Genomic DNA, 9,456 nt, shown 5'->3' on the forward strand with positions numbered 1-9,456 from the left:
GGGGTGCACAAAGAGGAGACACAGTAACACACTCCCGGCTCTTCTCCCACCCGCCCCCTCCCCGCTGCCCTGCTTCCATTCTCCCTGCTCCCGGCACACAAATGCCCACGGCTCGCGCTCCCCCTGCCACCACCAACCAACGTACCAAAATAAACGCTCGCTCCATCTCCTTAAAGAGCAGAGGGGGGGTGGGGGATAAGGAGAAAGAAAAAAAAAAAAAAAAGAAAAATAGGGGGGGAAAAAGCGCTTTTTTCCATCTCGGTTGCGACAGTGATAAGGGGTAGGGAACATCTCATACCTGGTGTGAATGCTAATCAGCCAGGAGTTCTCCTTTTTTCCCAAGACAGGGAACTGTTTCCTTCCAAATTTATTAGAACCTCCTCCACTGCCTCTTTGAAAAACCTTCTTTTGTCACCCTCTTCCCAAGTCCTGATACTTCTTTAAAAAAAAAAAAAAATGGCTTCGGAGCTCCTTCTATTCTTGATATTGATTCTCTCTCTCTCTCTCTCTCTCTCTCTCTCTTTCTCCCTCTCTCTTTCTCTCCCCCCCACCCCTCCTCCTTTCTCCTGTCTCTGTCTCTTCTGAGTGGTCTATTGATAAGTCCCTAGAGGCACTGGGTCAGCCTGCCCGTAGGAAACCAGACACAATGCACAAATCTCCGAGTGCCATTCTGCCATCAGCAAGCAGACCACGTTTAGGAGAGAGGAAAAAAAACACACACACACACACACACAGTAGAGCAAAAGACAGAGAGAGAGAGAGAGAGAGAGAGGAGAGTGTGAGAAAAAGACTGATTGGAACAGGAGGGAGGGAGGGAGGGAGGGAGCGAGAGAGCGAGGGAGAGAGAGCGACACTGCCAGTCAGGTTAATCATCCCTACTTTAATTAGCTGTTCGGCTTAGACATAAAACAATTGAATTTGAATGATCTGTCAGTGGGCTCGGCTGAACCAAAGGGGAAATGCGAATATTACAAAAAAGACTGTTGGTGTATTCAGATAAGCTCGCTGGGAAAATCCTCAAAGGATAACTATTAAAACTTACCACCAAACAAAAAGTACAGATTCAAATGGCATTATACAGAGGCCATCTCCAAAAAGCTGGGAGATCCCTTCCCTCTCTTTTTTACGCATCGCTGCAGCTCTCACCAAAATAAACACCTGCACCTTCCTATAGTCTTCAAAGACTACCTGTCCTGCGGGGTGGGGAAGGGAGTGCAGGTTTGCCTGCTACTTCAGCTCGCTTAAAGCAAGACCATGCTGCCCTTCAGTTGAATTTTCCTGGTGGATCACTGGAATGGTATGATTCTGGATCTACACAGGCTCTGAGAGCACATCCTTGCTATGCATGTCTGCACAAACACAGACAAATCGAGTACCTGCAGGATACAGACGGAGATGCTGCAAAAAGGCAGTGCTGGGTATTGGGATAAGACAAGTCCCAGTCACTGGGGAGGTAGAGAAATTATACCCAAAAATAAGTGTCAAAGCAATTTATTCCTTCTACCCTGGGCTGCAAAATGAAGTACAGTTCAAATGGATGAATCCTGGTGATATCCAGCGCAGTGGCATAGCTGTGTGGCAGGCAAGGCAGAGATTTATGACACTTCTGCAAAGTCTGCTTATACAAAGGTGTGGGGCAGGCGGCCTCTCCTTCTGAGAGGGAAGGCAGCAACTAACACGCTGCTCTGACAGTGAGCTCTCAGCATGTTTAGCCCCCAGACATCACCCCCCTGCCCCACCAGAACTTTCCCTTGTCAAATGCAAGGGACCTACTTTCTGTTTCAGGACACTGAATGTCCCCTTATCAGGGCTCTGATGTCCCCTTCTGAGTGAATAGAGCAAGGAAGGTGTGTGAATTTACTGTGTGTGCAAGGCAGATATATTCTCTGTGTTTTATATACATTCTCTGTATTTCATACAGGGCTGCAGCTACAGCAGCAAGTCCATAATTCCTGATCAGCTCTGTGAACATCTGCTGTATATAAACTTTGAAATGGGCATGGCTAACCTGCAGGCACTGCTCAAAAGCATGGGAAGAAAGTAGAGAAGGGACTCACAATGTGGCTGACTGCTGGCCTTTGAGAGGGAGTGCTGGGATTCCCCCATCACCCTGCGTTTTGGGTACAAATGCTTAAGGAAGGAAGAAACAAAAGAGACAGGGGCTCTAGCAACCTCTCTATATTAATTTCATCGTCTTTTCTACATACATGTCCAGGCAAAACTGGCACCAGTTTTTATGTGTTCTGCCATTACTGAGAAGTTGATGGGAGGTGTCATTATTATTCATTCCTTCTATCACCCTCTGCTATGGGAAAAGGTGGGTCCCTGCCCTTTTCCACTCTTGAAAATGTCAGATGCTGTGTGTCTGTGTCCCACCTGCCTACCAGCCCACTGGAGCTTGTTGACTCAGCACAGATTACAGGAAGGCCTAACCAGGGTCAATAGGAGAGGAATGCACTGCAGAAACAAATGGGACATTGGACTTAATAAGGTCTGTTAAATGTTATTTATGAGTTTTCTTCCCAGCCTCCCCAAAACATGAATTGCTCACACTTTAAATATTATTCTGCTCCCAAGGAACAGAAACGGAGATTTCAGAGAAACATAGTGCCATCAAAGGCCCCAACCCCCTTCCAGAAGAGGAGATTTTGTAGAGCACAGTGACCCAGACAAGTGGCTTTCTCTTCCCTAGGTCAGTACCAAAGTAATAATGCAGCAGAACAGCTCTGGGCTACATTTCTAATGAAATATGCAGAGGACTTGACCACCTTATGCAGGGGTTCAGTGGAAGAAACAGTGTGCAGTCATGTAATTACAGGCTATGGGAATGGTACAAGGGGCCCTCCCTAAGGTGGCAAAGACATTAACTGTGGCATTTCCTAACTTGTGTTTGACTTAGTAACATTAACATTACAGTAATGCATTTTCCGTATAATTTTTCAGGGTTTTCTTTAAAAGTCAACTTAAAAACCGAAATCTCTTCCATGTCGCTGCTGATGCTGAGGTGGATTAGCACCTGTGGAGCTGTAATACAGAACTTCACCACTTCAGCCGGCAGCGTCATCAGCAGCACGAGTGAAACGGTGCTTATGAGCTGATCAACCACTGGAAGACTGTGAGGATACTTCATTCAGTGATTTGACAATGTCTTCCTGACACCGTTTACTCCCTGCTGAGCGTCAGGAGCGCTAGGCTAACTTCCAAGGAACAGAGCAAAGTGCACTGCCATGGGAAGAGACCCTTTGGTTGCTGGTCCCCTAAACCCATACATCTTCTGTTGTTGTTGATTTTGCTTTCATCCCTTCCATTCTGTTGACTCCCTGGACTGCTTTATCTCCTGTTTTCTAGCTTATTTTTGCTCATACTATTTCTCCCTCCCTACACTACTCCTTATTGCAGTCTGTTCCTCATCCCGTTCCCCTAAAATAAGCATCCCCTCAAATGCCTCTCCACCTCTGCTCTATCCCAGACACAGATAGACCTTCAGCAGAGAGGAAAGGAAACTGCTTAGTATACTAAATTAGGCCACGTGGTGTTCCAGGCTGCCTTAACTAGACCACTCCTTGCAAGACTGCTTAAAACTAACTCAGATATCATAATTTGCAATCCACAGTGTAGACATATCAAAATGTCCTTGTTCTCATTTCCAGTGCTTGCTGCCATAGCAACCCCTGGTCAAAAGGAAATTTCCATTGATATCAGAAGGAGCAGCATTTCACCCAGGTGAGTTTTTACTATGTGGCACACATTTTATTAGCATGTGTTCCTGATATGGTGATCCCCAAATTTCCTATTGCGTTTAATGTAGAAAGCACTACTATTAACTCTGGCTCTCAGCTGGTCCCCTTCTACTAGAAGCTACACAAGTCAAAGACCTCCTGCTTTCTACATGAATATCATCCAAGAGCCAGCCTGAAGTCTAAATAAATGCAAAAGGCCAGTAGGGGCTTCACAAAATGTACATCACCTTCCCCTCCTGAGATTTTTATCTCAGACTTTAACTTAGATACATGATGATGATCTCTTGCTTTGCATGGCACCCTCTTGCTTGCTCTTCCTTCATATAAATTATTGCGCATATCAGGGAGATTTAGGCAAAGAAGCAATAATTCAAAGCTCAGTCTGTCTAATCAGTTGAATAAAGTTTACTCTTTGCTAAGGAAAAGGCAATCAGTGCTGCAACAAGCTTTCAAACTCACATGTATGATACTTTCTCCATAGGAAGATAGCGTTGCTACAGAATTGGAAGAGATCCTTATGAGAACTATACCTGGGTTTGCCAGTGGCAATAGCAAGATTTCTGAAAGGAACAGCCACCAGAACTGCTCCTCACTTTCTGTCTTGTACGTGCATCACTTAATGCCAGCCAAAATCAGGACACAGAAATGGCAGACTACTTACTCCTTTAATGTATATAAAGCATTCTGCAACGCAACTTGTAGCACTCAGTACAGCTGACAAGAGCTGACATTAATGGAAACTCAACAGATCTGGGTGGCACAGAGAGGAATTTGGTTCCCTTGCAAAGAAGGAGCTCTGCCTACTTGAAAAAACGGCATTTAACTATGTAATCTCAGGGTGAGTTGTATAAATATATTCCTCTAGATTTATTGGCTTGTCTTCATAAACAGCTGTGAGTTTGTGCTTTTTGTTCAGAGATGTAAACCAGCACAGCATGTTGGTGAGAGCGAGTATAGTTATCATACAATACATAAGAAATTAGTGAAAGAGACTGGGAAGTCCATCCTATTACAGAAATCAACTGCTTGCTTACCTTTTTGGGTAAGCATCATTCCTAACTTGCACCGTTGTGCTCAGTAGATACCTTTGTATGCTAAAGTGAGATGTCTTGCATCTACTTTATTTCTGTCATGTACACAGTTTGATTTTCTGGGGTAAAACATACCAGCTTATTTCTTATTACACTGATTACCAGGACCAGCTCCCTCTGCACCCTCCACTCCACCCAAAACTACATGAAATCTCCAGGACTGGTTCCTAAAGCACCTTTTTAGTGACACTGTACAGTTCCCAGTTCCCAAGGCAATTTGTTTCAGAGATTTGCTGACAATAGGGAAATGTAAATGGAAACATCACAGAGGCTCCATAGTTTTACTCTCTTAGGCAATTCAAATATAATGGCCTATTTTGTGGGAGAACCTCTCTTTATTAAAAAAAAAAAAAAAATACCATGAAAACATTGCAAACTGGTCTATGAGAAACGTTTGGTTCTTTTGTTTTAGCGCATTATCAGCACAGTAAGGTGCTGAAAAGTGAGCCATGCCCTCATGGGCACCAGCGCAATCCCCTTGCCTTCACAGGAAAAGCAACAGTGCAACCTAGGGGAACTCTATAAAACATATGGTTGAGAAGACACAAGAAAAGCAAGACTCCTGCCTTTCTTTATCCTCAGCTGCACTGGGTCAAAAGATAACATTTCAAAAGTGTGTTTTTACAATAAATTAAGGAAATCTGAACACTGGTTAAGAAGCGGGTAAATGAGGAGGTGACTTTCACAGGTAAAATATTTTCTGTATTAATATTTTATAAGGATGTTTATTGTGAAGGCCTCAGAAGACTTTTAAACACCAAAAACATTAACTCTCTACCTCACTCTCTACCCTCTATCATGATTTCATACTGTTGTTACTGACTGCACCTCTGCTCCAAAATTAAAAAAAAAAAAGAAAATTACTTAAACAGCATCATGTGTTATATTCAGCCTATTCTACTCTGCTCTATTATATTTTATTCTATGGTTTTTGAAAGAAGCATAAGTATTTCAGGATGTCAGGAGGCTTAATTTTCTCACACACTTTCATGGGAAGACAATTATAATTCTGATTTGAAGAACTTTAAAGCGGACGTCTGCCCCACTTCTGTTCTAAATGCTGACGGGAAACATGGTACATATCCCTCTTGCTAACTTTGGTCCTGTCACATATTCACAAACCTTATTTCCCGCATTTGGAGCTGACAGGTATTGTGCCACTGCCTCCAGTCTTTCTTATCTAAAGATGTCTTGTTTCCGTAGGCTTTTCCATAGGCTCAACACTGAGTAAAAATTGTAACTATTCTCACATTCCTCATTCTAGGCAAAACTTTTTAAGAACAATAGCATTGCTAGCATTCTGGGAAGTTGTATAGCCTCAGCATAACAAAACCGTGAGATTGCCACCAAAATAACCCCACTGAGGGCTTCTGGTTTCTCTGTCCAACCACTAGCTTTGTCTCAGGGACAGCTGCAAAAGGGGTCTCTATCTGCACATTCCACTTTATCTCTTAGACTTGGATATAAATACAGTGGGAAGACAAAAACCCAGAGGAGGGTGTAGAGTTCGGAATATTTCCTGCATCTGATATAATTGCCCATCATGTCCTTGGGTTGGGTGAAGCCATGAGGGAAGAAGACACAAACAGGGTTGATTTCCACCTTCACTCTCTCCACAGACACAGCTGCAGCTTGCACATTGACTAGAACAAGACCAGCTCAGGAAATGAAGAGTAGCACATCACTCATTTTCCCTGCCTGTTTGCTCCTAATTATCTTGCAATACATTTCACTGGTAGTTTTATCATACAGAAAGCCAGAAGGTCCTTCTGGTTACAGCACATAATGACTACTTTTAAAATGGCTTGCTATTCATTCATGGGCAAACTTCAGTCTCTTCCTCCCTCCCTCAAGCTCACTACCTCTTCTTCTGTTTGTTTGTTTGTTTGTTCATTTTTTCCTTTGGGAGGTAGGATGTCAATTCTCTGATAATGTTACCCGATCAAGGAAAACAGGGGCCAGCAGAGGTGGTGTTCACTTCTGATGAGAGTGTGGCCATACTGAAAGGAGTGTCAACAATCTCAATAATTAAATTTTGGCTAATACAACACTTCTTACAGGCTTGAGCTATGCATCTCCTGTGTAGCCCCTAGTACAAATCAACAGAGCCACTTTTATACTCATCTTCCAATATTTCTCTCCAACCTTAGGAAAAACAGAAAATTGCTAGAGGGCAAAGAACTCTCATTTTGCCATTGACATTTCTGCAATCCATCTCCCTGAATTGGGAGACCCTTTCACAGATCTGGAACCTCACCAGCATAAGGAAGAATTAGTATAATTAAGAATTAGACACAGGGTCTCTAAAATGGGAATCATAACAATGACTAAAGTCACAGGAGCGTTTTCAGAATTAATTCATGTAAGTAAAGCACTTACAAGATAAAAATGTAGGAGCTGCCACATCAGATTAGACCACTGCTCCATCTAGGAGAACATCCTGTGTACCGCAGACAGCAGCAATAAATGCAGGGTAACAGAAGTGGGGTCTCCCCTCTGTGCAGGAACTGGGTTCAGTCTAAGAATAGTCAATGCTAGTCCTTGGTTACAGCATTACTTTATGACTTAGGTTACATATTTAAGCCCCTACTACTCATTGTCACTAAACAAAATAGTCTTGCAATCAAAGGAAAGAACGAGGCTCAGCAAGAGTTGGATACAGTGATTGTACAGCTGCGCATTCATTCCTGTGCAGGACAGTTTCTGATCAAGAGCTTCTGCTTATCAATGAGTAAACTTAAAATTATTCTAAAAATCTCAAGTTTCAGAAACACGGTTATTGAAAAAATACACAATAGGATAGAAGTATTTATATAAAACTGATTTAACATATACATATATTTTTATATATATATTTATATAAAAAAGGATATACATGGACGTGAACAAACTGGTTAAAAAAGTAACCTCATCCTCACTGGTGCTGCTTTGAACAGGGTGAGGGTTGGACCCAGATGACTTAAGGGGGTCCTTTCTGATTTTCATAATTCCAGAATTCTGCAAATCCACAATTTTCCATGGCAGAGCTCTGTCACTGAACATGGAACAACTTGTGGTAAACATAGTTTTTAAGGAAAATATTAGGGAAGTTTCTTGGGTCCAGGATAGAAACTCAAAGTTTCAAAGTCAGACAAAGATGCTGACTCTAGACCCAGGCAAGTAAGGATGTGATGAGGGAGACCTGGAAGTGAACAAGCTCCCACACTCCCTCATCCACTGGAGAAATCCTGGCCCTGGTCTCTTAAAATCTAGGCTTTTTACAGTAAAGTTTCATAAAGTTTCATTCTCATACTCCAGAATTGCAAATTTGTTTTTTGGCCAGCTCATCTATACAACTGGGCATTCTGCAAGTACCTGCAGACCTTACACGATTGCTAACATTAGTTGTGACAAGGGTAATGACAATCTTTCTGTGATATTTCACTATCTCAGATGGTTTGACACCTTTATTTTAATTCTTACAAATTTTTCACTTTATGAAACAGCCTTATCTTAAAAGTAAATGGATGAGTTTTTCTTAACTTAAGAGCGGGATTTTAAAATTTGGTTTACCTTTGTGTTAATCATGCAATGTTTAATAGAAACAATCTATACAATGCAAAACCCTCCTGAAAGACAGAACCGCAATATATTTTTATGCATGATTCTGTTCTATTCCATATTCTACTTCAGGACCGTGTAACAAAAAAACCCCAACAAATTAGAAGATAATCTATAAAAATACCAAATCCCTCACAACTGACCGAACCATAAATGAGTCTCACATTACTGGGACTGGATAAAGTGTCATCAGTATCAGACTATTACATAAGAATATGTTAGTAATGTAGCAGCCAGCAGTCTAGTCTTTTTAGATGTGAAAGAGCGTTATCTAACCTCTCTGCAAAGTTCAGGAAGAGGAGCCATATGTCCAAATAATCATTTTCTTCCTGGTGTTTAACATGTCAGCTTTTTCAAGGGGCCTATTTCAAGTTAAAAAAAAAAAAAGGCGTGAAATGCATTTTTTTTTTTTTTTTTTTTTGGCAAAAGCAGCTCATTTTCAAGCTTGCAAGGAAACAAGAAAAACAAAATCAAATGTCAAGTAGATTTGCTCTTTGTTGTAATTAATACACAAGCATTTGCTTGTAGATAGTCCTGAGCCTTAAAACAAGTAGTGTCAGTTGTGGTGCTTTTAAAAAGGAGTAGTTCTCTGGGCTTCAAAGGGCCAAATGTTCAACGACTGAAAATCCCAACTCAAATCAATGGCCCTAGGCCAGCGTACATCAGCTAAGGATCTGACCTCAAAGGAAGGATAGCATGAAGCCTGATGGCTGAGAGCATGACACATGCTCGCAGCATTGGGCCCTAAGTGCGATGAGACAGCAAAGAAAGGCAGGGCAGACACCTTCAGAACAGAAAGAGGGTAATAATTAACTGAAAACGAGGAAATTGCTAAAGCCCTGTGCTGCAGACTACATGCATGCTCAGTTTCTGGTCAAGGAAGTTACGTGAGATTTCTCTTTGAGTCAGAGCAATGTAGTGGATAAAAAGGCCCTGTCTAGCCAGGGGGATTTCCTGAGGCCATCACAGACCAGCTCAACATGCTGTTAAGAGGCTCGTTTTCATGAGAGTTCTTGTTGCATTTG

The 9,456-nt window shown here is 42.1% G+C and overlaps 1 protein-coding gene across 15 annotated transcripts in view; it reads right to left on the reverse strand.

Moving 5' to 3' along the window:
- Positions 1-9,456, reverse strand: part of ZBTB20 (zinc finger and BTB domain containing 20) — a 502,030-nt gene that overhangs the window by 114,493 nt on the left and 378,081 nt on the right. For 2 of the 15 annotated variants that reach the window (XM_027878843.1, XM_027878844.1), the window contains exon 1: positions 299-556. The exons of the other annotated variants lie outside the window; for them this stretch is intronic. The gene's annotated coding sequence lies outside the window, so the exon portion shown is untranslated. Of the gene's footprint in view, positions 1-298; positions 557-9,456 lie in introns of those variants that run through there. 15 annotated transcript variants of the gene reach the window in all.

Source organism: Empidonax traillii, unplaced genomic scaffold (assembly GCF_003031625.1).
Source record: "Empidonax traillii isolate 1590-97213 ecotype Southwest subspecies unplaced genomic scaffold, ASM303162v1 scaffold46:size3806547, whole genome shotgun sequence".
Taxonomy (NCBI): Eukaryota; Metazoa; Chordata; class Aves; order Passeriformes; family Tyrannidae; genus Empidonax; species Empidonax traillii.